At 41.8% G+C, this 18,268-nt stretch overlaps 1 pseudogene; it reads left to right on the top strand.

The window, feature by feature from the left end:
• The window catches only part of LOC139380802 (titin-like), a 172,754-nt pseudogene extending 162,270 nt beyond the window's left edge, over positions 1–10,484 (top strand).
• Positions 10,485–18,268: the final 7,784 nt, after the last annotated feature.

Consider the following 18,268-nt stretch of genomic DNA (forward strand, 5'->3'; position numbering starts at 1 on the left):
TTATATTATACATTTAATAATATATAGAAATAATATAAATAATACAGTACTTTAAAAGATGAATGATTGCAATTTCATTGTTAACTCTCTCTTTGGATAGACAAACCCGGTCAACCAGGTGAGATTGATATCATCTCTGTTGCCAAAGACTTTATCACTATTCACTGGCTGCGGCCAGAATGTGATGGTGGCAAAGAGATCCTGGGTTACTGGATTGAATTTAGACAGGCAGGAGAAAGTGCCTGGAAGAAATGCAACAAAGAGCGTTCCAAGGACAGACAGTTCACCATGGGTGGTCTGATGGAGGCTACAGAGTACGAGTTCAGAATCCTTGCAGAAAATGAAACCGGAATGAGTAGACCTCGCAGGACTGCCATGGGCATCAAGACTAAACTGAGCTGTACGTTGGTGTAATATTTTAATTGTCAATTATCATAAGATACTGTAAGTGCCTTACATTATGAACATCAGTGCAATGCATCATTGCTTTTCACTTGAAATAATGTTAATTCTCTGATTATATTTCAACAGTGGGAGAGGCTCCTAGTCTCAAGGAAGACATGGCAGATGTCATTGCAAAACTTGGTGAATCAGGAACTCTGACATGCCAGATTATTGGACGTCCCCTTCCTGAAATCAGATGGTACAGATATGGCAAAGAGCTGATCCAAAGCCGCAAGTACAAGATGAGTTCTGATGGTCGCAACCATTCACTGACAGTGGCCACAGATGAACAGGAAGATGAGGGCATATACACTTGCAGAGCTGTCAATGAAGCCGGTGAAACAGAGTCCAGCGGCAAGCTGCGCTTGCAGGCTACACCTGCTTTCCACCCTGGATTCCCATTGAAGGAGAAATACACTGCAGGGTGTGGAACAAGTCTTCGTCTCCATGTTGTCTACATTGGCCGTCCAATTCCTCAAATCATGTGGTTCTATGCAAAGAAGCCTCTCAACGCTTCTGAAAATGTGATCATTGAAAACACTGAGAGTTACACTCATCTGGTTATAAGGAATGTACAGCGCAAGACAAACGCTGGAAAATACAAGGTGCAATTGACCAACAAATTTGGAACTGTTGAAACCACACTCAAGGTTGAAATTCAAGGTAACAGTTTGTTTCCACAACTATTATTGCGATAATATCATTGGTAATTTTATAAACTGAACCAATTTTTTTGCTTTGTTTTCAGATAAACCTACCAAACCCGAGGGGCCTATTGTTGTTGATGCTGTGTTGAAGAGTGCAGTGATCATCAGCTGGAAACCACCGAAGGATGACGGTGGATCAATGATCACCAATTACATTGTGGAGAAACGAGAAGCAAAGGAAGGCGAGCAGTGGCAACTTGTGTCATCGTCAGTCTCAGGAAACACTTGCAGGATTCCAAATCTGATTGAAAATGCTGGATACTACTTCCGTGTTTCTGCTCAGAACCAATATGGAGTCAGTGAGGCACTTGAGGTTCCAAGTGTTCTCATTATCAAGAGTCCATTCGGTAAGTATTCTTGCTGACAGTGATAAATATAGCAAATAGATCATGTTTACTGTAACGATTAAGAGAATAAGGCACTTCTATAAGATCGATCTCATTGTTTGTTCCTCAGAAAAACCTGGAATTCCCATGCAGCCTGTTGTCACAGAAGTGACCAAGGATTCTTGTCTTGTGTTCTGGAAACCACCAAAAGACGATGGAGGTGCAAAGATAAATAACTATTTCCTGGATAAACGAGAGAAGAAACAGAACAAATGGATCGCTTGTACATCCAATGAAATCCACGAGACACATTTCTCTGTAAAAGGCCTTCTTGAGGGCTTTGAGTATGAGTTCCGTGTGAAATGTGAAAACATGGGTGGTGAGAGTGGTTGGAGTGAGGTGTCAGAGGCCATCATTCCCAAATCAGGTCTCACAATGAAACCTCCTGTCTTCAGAGAAGAAATGAGACCAGAAATGATTGTGAAGTTTAAGTCAAATGCTACATTTGTCACCAAAATTGTTGGACATCCCATCCCTGCCGTGAAATGGTACAAGAATGGCAAAGAAATTGTTTCAGATGGAATCAAAATCAAATTGCAAGAATTCAAGGGAGGCTATTACCAACTTATTATTGCTAATGCTGAGGACAGTGACACAGGTGTCTATCAAGTCAGGGCAACAAACCAAGGAGGATCTATCTCTACAACAGTGAATCTGACTGTTGAAGGTAAAAAAAATTGATAGGCTGTTGAAAAGAGGAAATGTTGTGTTAAACATACATTTTTATTTTAAAAAGTTTGAAATCCCTTACATTTCAGAACAAATGTAGGTCAGTTTGCATTTTATTTGCATTTGTTAAGAATTGATATACTCAAATAATTTATATTCTTTATCTTCTGTCTACTCCTAGTTCCTGCCAAGATCCACCTACCTCTAGAACTGCAAGGCATGGGGGCAGTACATGCTGTCAAGGGTGAAGTGGTTACCATTAAGATTCCAATCAGTGGCAAACCCGACCCTCAAATCCAATGGCAGAAGGGACCAGAGATCATGGGATCATCTGCCCACACTCAAGTGATTGTCACAAGATCATTTACTTCACTCGTCTTTCCTAAAGGAGTTCAGAAGAAGGATACAGGTTACTATGTAATCACTGCCAAGAACCGATTCGGAGCTGACAAACAGACCATTGAAGTTGCCGTGGCAGATGTACCAGATCCTCCTAAGGGCATTAAAGTCAGTGAAATCACTAGAGATTCCATCACTCTAACCTGGAGTCCTCCTGAAAAAGATGGCGGAAGCCCTATCATCAACTACATTATCCAGAAGTGCCCCACATCAGGTGACAGGTGGATCCGCGCTGGTAAAACCAACGAGCCTAAATACACCATGATCGCTCTGTTTGGCAAGACAAAGTACCAGTTCCGTGTCATTGCGGAGAACCAGTTTGGTCTAAGCGATCATTCTGAACCAACTGAGCCTGTTACAACAATAGAGGATAAATCTGTTATCAGAAACTACGATGAAGAAGTTGATGAAGCTAGAGAAATCACCAAAGAAGAGGCTCCACATTCATCAAAAATCAAGATGGTGGCTGCCCAGTACACAATATCTGAAGAGCTGGCACGTGCCGGAACATTTGGCGTTGTTCATCGCTGTGTTGAAAACAAGTCCAAGAAGACATTCATGGCCAAGTTTATCAAGATTAAAGGTACTGATCAGGAGCTGGTTGCTAGGGAAATTGAGACACTAAATCTTGCAAAACACAAAAACTTCATGTACCTACACGAGTCCTTTGGCAGTTTGGAAGAAATGGTCTTGATCTACGAGTTTATCTCAGGTGTGGACATCTTTGAACGACTTGGCACAGGCAACTTTGAGCTCTCAGAACTGGAGATTGTTAGGTACCTGAGACAGGTGTGCTCAGCTCTGAAGTTCTTGCACAAACTCAACTATGCTCATTTTGAAATCAAACCTGACAACATTGTCTACACCACAAGAAAGAGCACAAACATCAAAATTATTGAAACGGGCCAGGCTAGATTACTGACTCCTGGAGAAAATATCAGAATCAATTTCACTGCACCAGAGTACTGTGCACCCGAAGTCCACTGCCATGGTCTTGTCAGCACTGCAACTGACATGTGGTCAGTTGGTGTGCTAACCTATGTGCTCCTCAGTGGACTTAACCCCTTTGCAGCAGAATCAACCACAAAAATGATTGAAAATATCTCAAATGCAGAATACATCTTTGACAGTGAGGCCTTCAAAGAGACCAGCATCGAAGGTATGGACTTCTGTGACAGACTGCTGTGTAAAGATCTGAAGAAACGTATGACTGCTCATGAAGCTTTGGAACATCCTTGGCTTAGGTTGAAGCTGGAACACCTCACCACAAAGACTATCAAAACATTGAGACACAGAAGATACTACCAAACATTGGTGAAGAAAGACAAAGAGACAATCGTCTCAGCAGCGCGTGTTGCTTTTGGTGGTGGATTCAGGAGTTACAGAGGTTATGCAGTTGGCAAAGTCAAGATTGCGTACCCTGTAGAAGGTCTGAGAGCCGGTCCAGTCATGCATGGATCTTCAGAGGAAGGTGGGCATGTCAGATTTGTTTGCAACATTGAAAATTACGATGAAACCACAAAAGCAATTTGGTACTTTGGCACCCGCCAGTTAACAGCAAGTCACAAATATGAAATCAGCTACTTCAATGGAGTTGCTAGCATCTACGTCAAGGAAATTGAAACATCTGATGATGGTGTCTACAGATGCAAAGTTGTCAGTCAGGATGGTGAAGATAGCACCTATGGAGAACTCTTCGTTGAAACAGTGAGATGCTATCGTGAACACTTTATTGGACGCTCACTTACAAAGAAGAGAAAGCTTGATAAGCAAAGACTTATGCAAAGACCACCAGAGTTCACTCTGCCTCTGTACAACCGCACTGCTTACATCGGTGAAGATGTTCGTTTTGGTGTAACCATAACAGTGCATCCAGAGCCAACAGTAACATGGTTGAAGGCTGGACAGAAAATCAAACGAGATGATAAGAAGTACACTTTCATTAGTGACAAGGGTCTTTATCAATTGATGATCCACAATCTTGAACTTGATGACGATGCTGAATATACTGTTATGGCCCACAACAAGTTTGGTGAAGATTGTTGCACCGCACGTCTGACAGTGACACCTCACCCTGTTAGTGAAGACACCATGAGGCCAATGTTCAAACGGCTGTTGGCTAATGTGGAGTGTGTAGAGGGCCATAGTGTCCGTTTTGACTTGAGGGTCTCTGGAACACCTGCACCAACCCTGAAGTGGGAGAAGGATGGCAGGCCATTGGAATTCAACCAACAAATCGCAGTTGTCCAAGAGGATGTAGACTATCACGTTCTGCATGTCAGAGAAACTCTTATTGAGGATTCAGGTCTTTACAAAGTTACCGCAACAAACTGTGTTGGATCAGTGTGTTGCCAGGCCACACTGAAGGTGGACCGCATTACATATAAAAGAAGAGAATATAAGAGTGAGGTGGAACAACAGAAGTATGTTCAACAACAAATTGACAAGACACTGAAAATGGCACAATGCCTTTCCACCACTGAAGTTACTGGATTCAACCAAGTGGCTCAAGAGGCTTTGAAACACGCTGCAGACATATACAAGCCAGGAGTGAGCACCAAACACTGCGAGGGTGAATTTGATATCACAGAAGAAAAACCATTCGTAAAGATCGAGGAAAGGAAACTTTGCATGCCATATAAAATTCCTGAGCCACGTGTCCATGATGCAAGTGCTCTGGATGAAGACCTGTTGATTAAACACTTTGTACCTTTGTCTGACATGAAGTGGTACAAGAAACTCAGAGACCAGTACGAAATGCCTGAGCGGATGGAGAAGATTGTACAGAAGAGACAGAAACGCATTCGTCTCTCCAGGTGGGAGCAATTCTATGTCATGCCCCTTCCTAGAATCACTGACCAGTATAGGCCTAGATGGCGTATTCCAAAGCTCACACAAGATGACTTGGAAACAGTAAGACCAGCAAGACGGTCACCTTCTCCTGGATCAGAGGCATCCTTCAGATCAAGAAGACGCTCCCTGGGTGATATGAGTGATGAAGAGCTTCTGCAGCCCATTGACGATTACCTCTCAATGAAGAAAGCTGAGGAGGAAAGGCTCCAACTTGACGAGGAGCTTGAACTTGGCTTCTCTGCCTCCCCAAAAAGCAGCCCTGTCCGGTTCGAGTTATCTGCTCTGCGTCATGAAGCGAAGAAACATGTTGCAAGAAGAGGAGTATCACAAGTAACCGAGCACAAGGTCAAGAGAACAGAAGTTTCACAGTTCATGAGGAGGAGAAGATCACTGTCTCCTACATACATTGAGCTGATGCGCCCTGTTTCTGAGCTGATAAGAGCTCCTCGCCCATGTCCTCTAGAGCCAGAGGAGATTGTGGAAAGGAGATCACCCACCCCTGAGAGGACACGTCCACACTCCCCCAGCCCCCCAGCTTCAGCTGAGAGATCCTCCCGCTCATCCTCAAGATTTGAGAGGTCAGCCAGATTCGACATCATGTCCAGATACGAGTCAAGAAAGGCTGCACTGAAATCTGAGCGCAAGTACCAGACAGTGACCCAAACACCCTTCAGCCTCGACCACGCCCCACGTGTGACCGTGAGAATGCGTTCTCATCGCGTCCCATGTGGTCAGAATACAAAGTTCACTCTGAATGTCCAAGCGAAGCCTGAGGCTGAGATCCAGTGGTTCCACAATGGACAACTGATTCAACAAAGTGAGAAGTTCTGCTTCACAAACATGAGTGGAGTGCTGTCTATACAGATCTGTGATTGTCAGGCAGAGGACAGTGGCACGTACCGTGTTGTTTGCTCAAACTCAAAGGGAGAAGCGTCCGACTATGGTATCCTTGATGTTTCTGAAGGTGAATTCTCCACATATACATCACGTCGTAAAGATGAGGAGGCTCCACAACCATTTGTTCCTGATATCACAAAGACAGACCATTACCACATATCATCCTTCAAGGCAGCTTCCTCCTCAGCAACACACATGGAGGTGAAGGAAAGTAAATCAAAGTTAACTGAAACATATGAAAGATATGATACATCTGAACGATTTGTATCTGCATCTGAAAAATATGCTGCATCCGCTAAGTATGCATCAACTGAATACTTATCATCTGCAGCATCCTTATCGTCAGCATCTTCTGGAAAGTTTGAATTGACTGAAAGATACTTGTCGGGTGAAAGACATGCATCGTCTGAAAGATACGCATCATCAGAAACATATGCTTCATCTGAAACAAAATTTAGGGCTATGGAGGAGTCAGAAGTTGAGCAAGTGACTGTTCATAAAGTCAAGTTGACTCTGGCAGCCAGAATAATAACTAAACCACAGTCTGTAACAGTTAATGAGGGAGAGACTGCTCGATTCACTTGCGACATTGATGGCGAACCAGCACCAACTGTTACATGGATGCATGAGGGACAAGTCATTGTATCCTCTCATCATCGTATGGTGTCAACCACGCAGTACAAGTCTACCTTTGAAATTTCCTCTGTCCAATCTTCTGATGAAGGAAGCTACACACTGGTGGTTGAGAATGCTGAGGGGAGACAAGAGACTCGGTTTAGCCTGACCATTTTCAGAGCAATTGTTGAAGAGGAGTTTGTTGTCTCAGTGAAGTCACCAGAGCCTGGATTCAAGTCTCCTGAACGAGTAGCTTCACCTCCCAGTGTTCCCCCAACCCCTACCTCATCAATCAAGTCTCCTGAACCAATCATGTCACCCGCTAGTGGGAAGTCGCCAACCCCATCAATCAAGTCTCCTGAACCAATTACTTCGCCTCCAAGGGTGAAGTCCCCTCCCCCAGTCAAGTCTCCTGAGCCAGTCATGTCGCCAAAGGGAGTGAAATCACCTCCCAGGATCAAGTCTCCTGAACCAGTTGTATCGCCTCCAAGGGTGAAGTCCCCTCCCCAAGTCAAGTCTCCTGAGCCAATCATGTCGCCAAAGGGAGTAAAATCACCTCCCAGAGTCAAGTCTCCTGAACCAGTTGTCTCACCTCCTAGGGTGAAGTCCCCTCCCCCAGCCAAGTCTCCTGAACCAAAAGGAGTGAGGTCACCTCCCCAAGTCAAGTCTCCTGAACCAAAAGGAGTGAAGTCACCTCCCCAAGTCAAGTCCCCTGAACCAAAAGGAGTGAAGTCACCTCCCCAAGTCAAGTCTCCTGAACCAATCACACCTAAGAGAATCAAATCTCCACTAACTGTGAAATCCCCAACTCCTAAAGCTCCAAAGATTGTCCAACAACTCAACGCCGAAAACTCAAAAGACAAAGTGAGAATGTCCTGTGTATCTGAAAGCAGCGTGAGAGAAGTTGTGTGGTACAGGAATGGAGTGAAACTGACACAGAGCAGTCACTATGAGTTCCACATGTCTGTGGATGGGCATTGTTCCCTCATTATCAATGACCTCTCTGAGAAGGACCAGGGAGAATACTCTTGTGAGCTTATCTCAGAAGGAGGAGTCTCTGCTAAATCTTCATTCTCATTTGTCGGCCAAGTGTTCCAATCCATCTACACTAAAGTCACAGCTTATGTGCAGCAACACATGGCCATGAAAGGTAAGTTCTGCCATAAAAAGTATTTTGATTAAACTAAATTCTGTACCAATTCTATACACGTTTGTACATGCATGTTTCTAGTGGTTCCTTGTCTCTTTTCGTCTATTTCAGTGAAAACCAAACAAGTAACAAAGAGTCAAAAAGAGGCATCTATGGCTATGGCTTCCCATACAAGTTCAGAACAGGTCGTTAAGAAGGAAATCCACGGAGGAGCTCAGATGATGATGATGGGGGAGAGTGCTGCTCTTAGTAGCATGCAGGAAAGCTTCTCTTCCCAATCAGCCCACATGGCTTCTTCTTCTATGCACCAGGAGACCTCTTTCAGCAGCTCCAGTATGTCTAGCATGGCTGCCATGGCTGCTGAAATGCAGATGGAAACCATGTCTCTATCTAGCATGTCTTCCATGACATCTTCCCATACCATGAGCTCCAGCAGTATGACCGAAATTATGAGTCACTCTCACCTGGAGGGGTCCTCCATGAGATCCATTGCACAGGGTATGCTAGGTGAGTATCTCATGCATGCTTATGGCATACAAGTCTTACAATGCATTATAGCCACATTATAGGGCATTATACCTTCAGGCTTTAAACAAGTAATGCTGCAAAGCTGCTACATACAGTTTTGGACTTGTAAATTAATGATATGCACCAGTTGATTCTTGAAGAATATAACTAATAAATGCCTCATGAGCTTAGTTCAACTGTCATACCTCACCAGAATCCAAAATAGAAACTTGTTTTACTCCAATGTTTTTAACAATGTAAGTGTAAGCAAACACTATATCACTATAAAAGATGGTTAAAAATATAATTTTGATATCATGGATGGTCAGTCCTTGCATCCATAGTCTATGAATTTGAGAGTGGCTCAATTTCTCCATCCCTCAGCTTTTTACCGAAACAGGGGAACATTTTAATTGTTTCAACTTCGGATTGCCCCTTTAAGTAAAATATTTGCCATATTTGTAGTGGTGTAGTTGTCTAAGTATTTTTTGGGTTTTCTCTAAAAGGTGCAACAGGTGCACCAAGAATTGAAGCTCTCCCAGAGGATATAACCATTGAACTTGGGAAGGTTCTCACCGTAGCCTGTGCTTTCTCCGGAGAGCCCACACCTAACATCGAATGGTCCCGCAGTGGAAAAACCCTACCTGGTGAGAAGCATGGCGGTAGGTTCCATATCGAGACCTCAGAGGACCTCACTACACTCATCATCACCAGTGTGAAAGAGCAGGATGCTGGAGTGTACACCCTCAAACTGTACAATGACTTTGGATCTGACACTGCAACAGTAACTGTAAGCATTCGATCATAAAATTTAAAAAACAGTCCAAATATTTCTATCCTCCCCTTTCCCAACTTCAATGCTTTTTATTTATTAATTTAACAAAAAATAATCTTACTTGATAAAGACCTGGATTTCTGTTATTGTAAATATGAACTATTTTTATACCAAACATGACATTAATTTATGCCAAACTAGACTAAAGTCTAAAGTTGTTATAAAATGTGCCATATTGGATAATTATGACTTAGGATTTTTGATCCATTTTTCTGTGACATGTACATAATGTATATAGCCGAATTTAACGGTTATGGAAAATGTATGAATTGTTATTTATGACAATATTAACTGAAACAAAAGGAACTAAATGTTTAACAGGAGAAAGTTTCACATGAAACGAATACCCTGTTAAACCTGAAACTAAACTCCGTGCCTCAACAAAAAGTTGAAGTCTTAAGATTTCCTCAACAGGTAGAGAGGTTCCCTGTTGAAGTTTATACTAAATCAGAGAGACGAGATGTTAGACACTGTTTGTTATTACCTGCAGTGTTATTATCATACTCCTATGAATTGTAACATGATCATAAGACCCTGAGTGCTGTTTGCATAAACCCTCATGTAAGTAGCACAACTAGGCCTTGTGTTTTGGACTGACTATGTCATAACCACCATTTTAATGACATGCTCAAGGTGCGAGCGGCCTGCACTTGAGCTGAAATGTTTTTTTTGGGTGCTCTGTTTCTGGCAAATGACTGCTTGATTGATTTTCGGAACAACATCAACCTGGCCATTACAAATTGAAAGTCCATCAGGCACTTTTTTTGCAGAATCAGAGCCATCTCTTGGAGGTTTGCTTGAGTGCGTTACTTTTGTGTGTTAGCTTTAGAATTTCACCTTGTCAGGTGTTAGGGCAAACATCAAGCAAGTGTACCACAGCGACAACACCTGCTGTGTTAAAATTAAAAGAAAACCAAATGTATTAACTGTTCTGCCCTGCACTTTCGTTTGATTTAAATTAGAATTGTAGAATGAAATGCAACCTCCCCTTGATTTAATAAAGCATGATATCAGCACTAAAATGTTTTATGATTTGTGTTCTTTATTGGTATGCAAGCATGTATGAATGTATGTGTGTGTGTGTGTGTGTATGTATGTACACTATGTACTGTATGTATATATACACTGAACAAAAATATAAATGCAACGTGCAACAATTTCAAATATTTTATTGAGGTAAAGTTCATATAAGGAAATCAGTCGATTGAAATAAGTTCATTAGGAAGACCTGCTCTTTCCATGGCAAAAACTAAACAGGTTAAATCTACTTCAATCAGTATAGATGAAGGGACGGCTTTGAGACTATTGAGACATGGATTGTGTATGTGTGCCATTCAGAGGGTGAATGGGCAGGACAAAAGCGAGTGCCACTTATTAGTAGGAATGTGTTCTTAATGTTTTGTACAGTCACACTACATGACCAAAAGTATGTGGACACCTGCTCATCAAACAGTTCATTCCAAAATCATGGACATTATTATGGAGTTGGTCCCCCCTGTGCTGCTATAACAGCCTCTATAACAGCCTCTTCTGGGAAGGCTTTTCACTAGATGTTGAAACATTGCTCCAATTCAGCCACAAGAGCATTAGCGAGGTCGGGCATTGATTGTTGGCCGATTAGGCTTGGTTCGAAGTCAGCGTTCCAATTCATCCCAAAGGTGTTTGATGGGGTTGAGGTCAGGGTTCTGTGCAGGCCAGTCAAGTTCTTCCACACCGATCTCAACAAACCATTTCAGTATGGACCTCACTTTGTGCATGCTGAAACAGAAAGGGCCTTCCCCAAACTGTTGCCACGAAGTTGGAAGCTCAGACTCGTCTAGAATGTCATTGAATGCTGTAGAGTTAAGATTTCCCTTCACTGGAACTAATGGGCCTAGCCCGAACCATGAAAAATAGCCCCAGACCATTATTCCTCCTCCACTATACGTTATGCATTGGGGCTGTTAGCATTCTCCTGGCATCCCCCAAACCAAGATTAGTCTGTTGGACTGCCAGATGGTGAAGCGTGATTCATCACTCCAGAGAACACGTTTCCACTACTCCAGAGTCCAATGGCACAGAGCTTTACACCACTCCAGCCAATGCTTGGCTTTGCAAAAGGTGATCTAAGGCTTGTATGCGGCTACTCGGCCATGGAAACCCATTTTATGAAGCTCCAGACAAACAATTAATGTGCTGACGTTGCTTCCAGAGGCAGTTTGAACTCGGTAGTGAGTGTTGCAACTGAGGACAGATGATTTTTAAGCACTACGCGCTTCAACACTTGGCAGTCCCGTTATGTGAACTTTTGTGGCCTACCACAATGTGGCTGAGCCACTTACAGTTGACTGGGGCAGCTCTAGCAGGGCGGAAATTTGACAAACTGACTTGCTGGAAAGGTGGCATCCAATGATGGTGCCATGTTGAAAGTCACTGAGCTCTTCACTTTGGCCATTCTACTGCCAATGTTTGGTTATGGAGATTGCATGTCTGTGTGCTCCATTTTCTACACCTGTCAGCAACAGGTGTGGCTGAAATAGTGGATCAACTAATTTGAAGGGGTGTCCACATACTTTTGTGTTTATATACACTACCGTTCAAAGGTTTGGGGTCAGGTAGACATGTCCATGCTTTTAAAAGTGAAGCAGAGTTCCTCTGTCCAGTGTCTGTGTTCTTTTGCCCATCTTAATATTTTATTTTTATTGGCCAGTCTGATATGTCTTTTTCTTTGCAACTCTGCCTAGAAGGCCAGCATTCCGGAGTCGCCTCTTCACTGTTGACGTTGAGACTGGGGTTTTGCGGGTACAATTTAATGGAGCTGCCAGTTGAGGACTTGTGAGGCATCTGTTTCTCAAACTAGACACTCTAATGTACTTGTCCTCTTGCTCAGTTGTGCGCTGGGGCCTCCCACTCCTCTTTCTATTCTGGTTAGTACCAGTTTGCGCTGTTCCGTGAAGGGAGTAGTACACAGCAATGTACCAGATCTTCAGTTTCTTGGCAATTTCTCACATGGAATAGCCTTCATTTCTCAGAACAATAATAGACATGAGTTTCAGAAGAAAGTTATCTTGTTTCTGTCCATTTTGAGCCTGTAATTGAACCCACAAATGCTGATGCTCCAGATACTCATTTACAGTGCCTTGCAAAAGTATTCACCCCATTGGCATTTTTCCTATTTTGTTGCATTACAACCTGTAATTTAAATGGATTTTTATTATGGATTTCATGTAATGGACATCCGCAAAATAGTCAAAATTGGTGAAGTGTAATGAAAAAAATACCTTGTAACAAATAATTCAAAATAAATTCAAACGGAAAAGTGGTGCGTGCATATGTATTCACCCCCTTTGCTATGAAGCACCTAAATAAGATGTGGTGCAACAAATTACCTTCAGAAGTCACATAATTACTTAAATAAAGTCCACCTGTGTGCAATCTAAGTGTCACATGATCTGTTCTGAAAGGCCCCAGAGTTAGCAACACCACTAAGCAAGGGGCACCACTAAGCAAGCAGCACTATGAAGACCAAGGAGCTCTCCAAACAGGTCAGGAACGTTGTGGAGAAGTACAGATCAGGGTTGGGCTATAAAAAAAATATCCAACATTTTGAACGTCCCACAGAGCACTGTTAAATCCATTATTAAAAAATGGAAAGAATATGGCACCACAAAAAACCTGCCAAGAGAGGGCCACGCACCAAAACTCATGGACCAGGAGGGCATTAATCAGAGAGGCAACAAAAATACCAAAGATAACCCTGAAGAAGCTGCAAAGCTCCACAGCAGAGATTGGAGTATCTGTCCATAGGACCACTTTAAGCCGTACACTCCACAGAGCTGGGCTTTACGGAAGAGTGGCCAGAACATGTTTGGTGTTCGCCAAAAGGCACGTGGGAGACTCACCAAACATATGGCAGAAGGTACTCTGGTCAGATGAGACTAAAAGGTAGCTTTTTGGCCATCAAGGAAAACACTATGTCTGGCGCAAACCCAACACCTCTCATTACCCCGAGAACACCATCCCTGTGGGGATGTTTTTCATCGGCAGAGACTGTGAAATTGGTCAGAATTTAAGGAATGATGGATGGCGCTAAATACAGGGAAATTCTTGAGGGAAACCTGTTTCAGTCTTCCAGAGATTTGAGACTGGGACGGAGGTTCACCTACAAGCAGGACAACAACCCTAGCATACTGCTAAAGCAACACTCGAGTGGTTTAAGGGGAAACATTTACAGTAAATGTCTTGGAATGGCCTAGTCAAAGCCCGGACCTCAATCCAGTTGAGAATCTGTGGTATGACTTAAAGATTGCTGTACACCAGCGGAACCCATCCAACTTGAAGGAGCTGGAGCAGTTTTGCCTTGAAATTTGGCAACAATCCCTGTGGCTAGATGTGCCAAGCTTATAGAGACATACCCAAAGAGACTTGCAGCTGTAATTGATGGCTCTACAAAGTAGAAGGTGACTCTACAAATATTGACCTTGGGGGGTGAATAGTTATGCACACTCAAGTTCTCCATTTTTGTATCTTATTTCTTGTTTGTTTCACATTAAAAAATATTTTGCATCTTCAAAGTGGTAGGTATGTTGTGTAAATCAAATGATACAAACCCCCAAGGGGGGTGAATACTTTCGCAAGCCACTGTAGTCGAAAGAAGGCCAGTTTTATTGCTTCTTTAATCAGATCAACAGTTTTCAGCTGTGCTAACATAATTGAAAAAGGGTTTCTAATGATCAATCAGCCTTTAATAAAATGATAAACTTAGATTAGCTAACACAACGTGCCTTTGGAACACAGGAGTGATGGTTGCTGATAATGGGCCTCTGTACGCTTATGTAGATATTCCATTTAAAAAATATGCCGTTTCCAGCTACAATAGTCAGTTACAACATGAACATGAACAACATGAACAATGTCTGCACTGTATTTCTGATTAAGTTAATGTTATTTTAATGGACTTGATTTTAGTTTAAAAACAAGGACATTTCTAAGTGACCCCACATTTTTGAACGGTAGTACTCACCATATAACACAATACCTCATCATGTAAAAAAAAAAAAAAAAAACATGTATAACCTATTACCTAATAGCCATGTAGAATGATGTAACTGATAACAAACACAGTGCAAGGTATGTCTACTCATCAATTCTAAATTAAGCCCTTTTGGATTCTGGCTGAACACACACACACAGAGAGATAGGGCCCGTATAGGCTGGACGAATGTAGCACAACGTAATATGAGGCTAAGCATGATATATTTAAAGTTGACTCCACGCTTGATAAACTCCTATACCAAGAAGGTCATAAGAAGGACAAAAGAAGATGCCAAAGTAGACACCTTCGTTGAGAGTCTCTTGGTTTCATTTGTTGTGGTAAGTGTGCACACATCCAGCAGATGGCATAAGTCTCAGACGATTCAGAGGCGAGGGAAAATAGCTTCAAATATTATGGCTGTTCCTAAAGTTTCCATCAACAGCATTTCACCCATATGGGTCTTCATCTTTGTTGCCAGCCTCTATTGACATTTTCCAGAACAATCTGGCTGAGGGCAGCCTCCTTGCTACACCTCTGAGGGGGTGTTTGATATCTCTGAAAGCCTTTCACCACCTAGAGGGGGTATTAATTGTAGCCTGTTATACCATTCAGCCACATGCTAAATCTCACAAATACCAAACAAAGAGCAGCATATCTAATTGTTAGACAGGTTTACTGGAAATTTGAACATGAAATGCTTTTATTTTCCATAATATGTTTTTATTATTTTCCATAAGTGAAGTAATAAATGAAAAATTAAACTGCATTATTCTGAAACTATTGGAAAATGCTTCACAACTTCTCTACTAAAACTACAGTCATGGCTGAACGGCTATATTTCCGTTGTAGTTTTTGGACTGTGGGGCCACTGGGATCGCTAAAATTGTCCCAAGTCTGATGCTCCACCCCTCATCTGCAGCTTCCATATTTGTCCATGTACTTGTTTGCATAATGCTTACCTAAAATAGGGGGACATATTATGCATAAAACCCCTGTTATAAAAGGGGGTGTTATGCTCTTTTTTTACCCATTTGTTGAATGAATTGAAAATGAAATCAACGAAGGTGTGTACCATTCAATTGGATTTAGGTGAAAAAGGTGGTTAATAAAAAATACAACAATGCGTAGAGGGATGGGTATGTTTCTCCAGGAGATGGCACTTGTGCTTTCTTTTAGAATGAATCCCAACCCTGTGGTCCCAACTGTTACAGCAGGTTTCCCCAATTGGCGGCCCACGGGCTGTTTTATTTGGCCCCCCAAGTTTTCAGAAAAAAATTAATCGCTTTTGGAAATCTGTTCCAAAGTATTCCCACACACAGAGAGATGTGATTGTATACAAATGATACCAATTAATAATTGATTGGATTTCTATAGCACTTTTCTACTAACTGAGTTACTCAAAGCACTTTGTATAGTATGGGGAAACACCATTTTTTGTGTCAGAAAGCTCATCACACATCAGCTATCTGGTGGAGAGGTGAGGAGTGATATATGCCAAATAGGAATGAGGGGGATGATTCGGTGGCCTTGATGGAATGTGGCCAGGTTGGGATTTTGAATGACCACAGAGTCAGTAAACCAGTTTTATTGCCTCATCCAAAAGATGGCACCGGACGCAGGGCAATGTCCCCAAATGTAATCAAGGTTTGAAATGATTATGCTTTAGTCAAATATTAAATCTGTTTGGGCTTATTGCGGTCAATTTCCAGTCTAAAACACTTTTTTTATTATGTTTCAGCCACATGACCATCCGATCAAGAGAAAATTGGCCCGTGGCTGAATGTTGCTCTGTGTGCATAGGAATGACACAAACCTTGTGAATAGGTGTCTGGACAAGTAATACATGACTGTCTCCCAGAAAGAGAAATACCTGACTATAAAAAAATGTGTTCAAACATCCTTGACGCAGACAGTAAATAGCCTATTTTACTATATTTGTTATACATCATTTGCAATTGTCATTTGTTCATTTGTTCTTAATTTTGTTTGATATATTATATATTGTTATACAATATATTATAGTATATATATATGTCTAAATGTGTTATATATTGTTAAATACTGTCTAATACTTCAATACCATTTTATTTTATTGCAACTTAATTTAGGATGATTTCCATGCTCTGCTGCACTTTCATATTTCAAATAATCATAGTGAAATATTTGAAATACAGTATTGCATTGAACACATTTGTGAACACATTGCCACTTGCTCGGCTGTACAGTACTTTTACCAACACAACCAAATTAATATGCATTAGTAAACATGCTGCTGACATTCTATCAGATCCAGCTGCTCCTGCCTTCAGCTGATGAGTGGCACTATTTGGATAAGAATTGGCATCATAGGAAACGTGAAGCACAAACAATGAATAACCAGCAACTGACTTGTCCAGTGATCTGTGGTGTTAATAGTTGGGAAATCCCATGTCTGTAGTGACCATGAAGGGACTATTTGGTAGTTGATACTACAGTATATAATTTAAGGTATCTGAAAATAATTTATTGGCTATAAATAATTGTCTTTCTTAAATGGTGATTTTTTTTGCCTCTTCACAGTTACCTCTCCCTTATTTGAAAGAGAGGCCAGCTCGGCAGGTCAGGGGGGCCTTTCTGGCTTCAGCAGCTGCTTTGCATTTTTACACCATAAGCATAATGTGATGTCTTGGCAGTGAGGCACAAAAAGCATAAACCTGAAATGACCCACACCTCCATTTTGTCTTGGTCATATCCACTTTCTATGTTTCCTTCCATGTATAGGATATTGTTCGTTGGTGTTTTCCTATCAAAAAAACTGCCCTGTCCTGTTAGTTTTCATTAGAACAAGTTGGTGTGAGAGTTTATAGCTCACCCTAACTTGGATTTAGCGACCTGCAGCTGTCCCCGGTTGACATGTGAGCCAGGCCAGTAGGACAGAAATGGCTTGCCTGTATAAATCACATCTCCATCCCCCTGTGTTCGTTGACCAAAATAACCCTCTTCAGTGTATCAGTGCCGGGGGCTGAGCGAGGCTGGGAGGGCCAGGGGACATGGAAACCCATGCCTGCTTTCTACAAATAGGACAAACTCAGTCAGGTCCTGGTTCCTCAAATCTCAACCAAAGATTTGGGGCCTGGGGGCCTTTCAATACAAATGGGCTGAATCTGGAACCTTTTGCTCTTGTTTACAAACATTTGTATATAGGCCCATTTCGCCAAAATCCATGTGGATAGAATGCAAACAAGTTTTCTCTTTTGGTAAAAATAAATATATCCAATGACAGCTAACATACTGCCATAGTGAGTTCCGATGCTGCTATAGTTACAAGCTAAAATAAATACATTGTGCGTACAAACGCTACAAATAATGTTTGCAATATTCTCATATTTGGCTGTTTTTATTCATAACATCCTGTAATGTTTGATCAAAATGTTGTTTAAAAATAAACCCAGAAATTGTGAGGTGATGGATGGTATAAATATATTAGATGAAAGTATGTACTTCATTATTCCTATAAAATGCATGGTAGAAAGAACGGGTGGTTGAGAACAACTCACACAGCCAGTGATGAAAACTGTTTCTAAATGACAGACACTGCAAAATTATTTTGACAAGATACACCAAGATTATGTAAGCTTCGTGCATTAATTTTGTAAAGTGAGTTTCATTCCCACTTCCTGTCTATGCCCATCCAAGCAGTCAAGTCAAGTGATGTAGCTTATTGTATTTTGACAGCGCCTCATGCGTGGGAAGATAACGTGACTGACTGTGAATACAAGCTCTTCAAAGAAACTGTTTGCAGTAAGAATACAG

Source organism: Oncorhynchus clarkii, chromosome 22 (assembly GCF_045791955.1).
Source record: "Oncorhynchus clarkii lewisi isolate Uvic-CL-2024 chromosome 22, UVic_Ocla_1.0, whole genome shotgun sequence".
Classification (NCBI taxonomy): domain Eukaryota; kingdom Metazoa; phylum Chordata; class Actinopteri; order Salmoniformes; family Salmonidae; genus Oncorhynchus; species Oncorhynchus clarkii.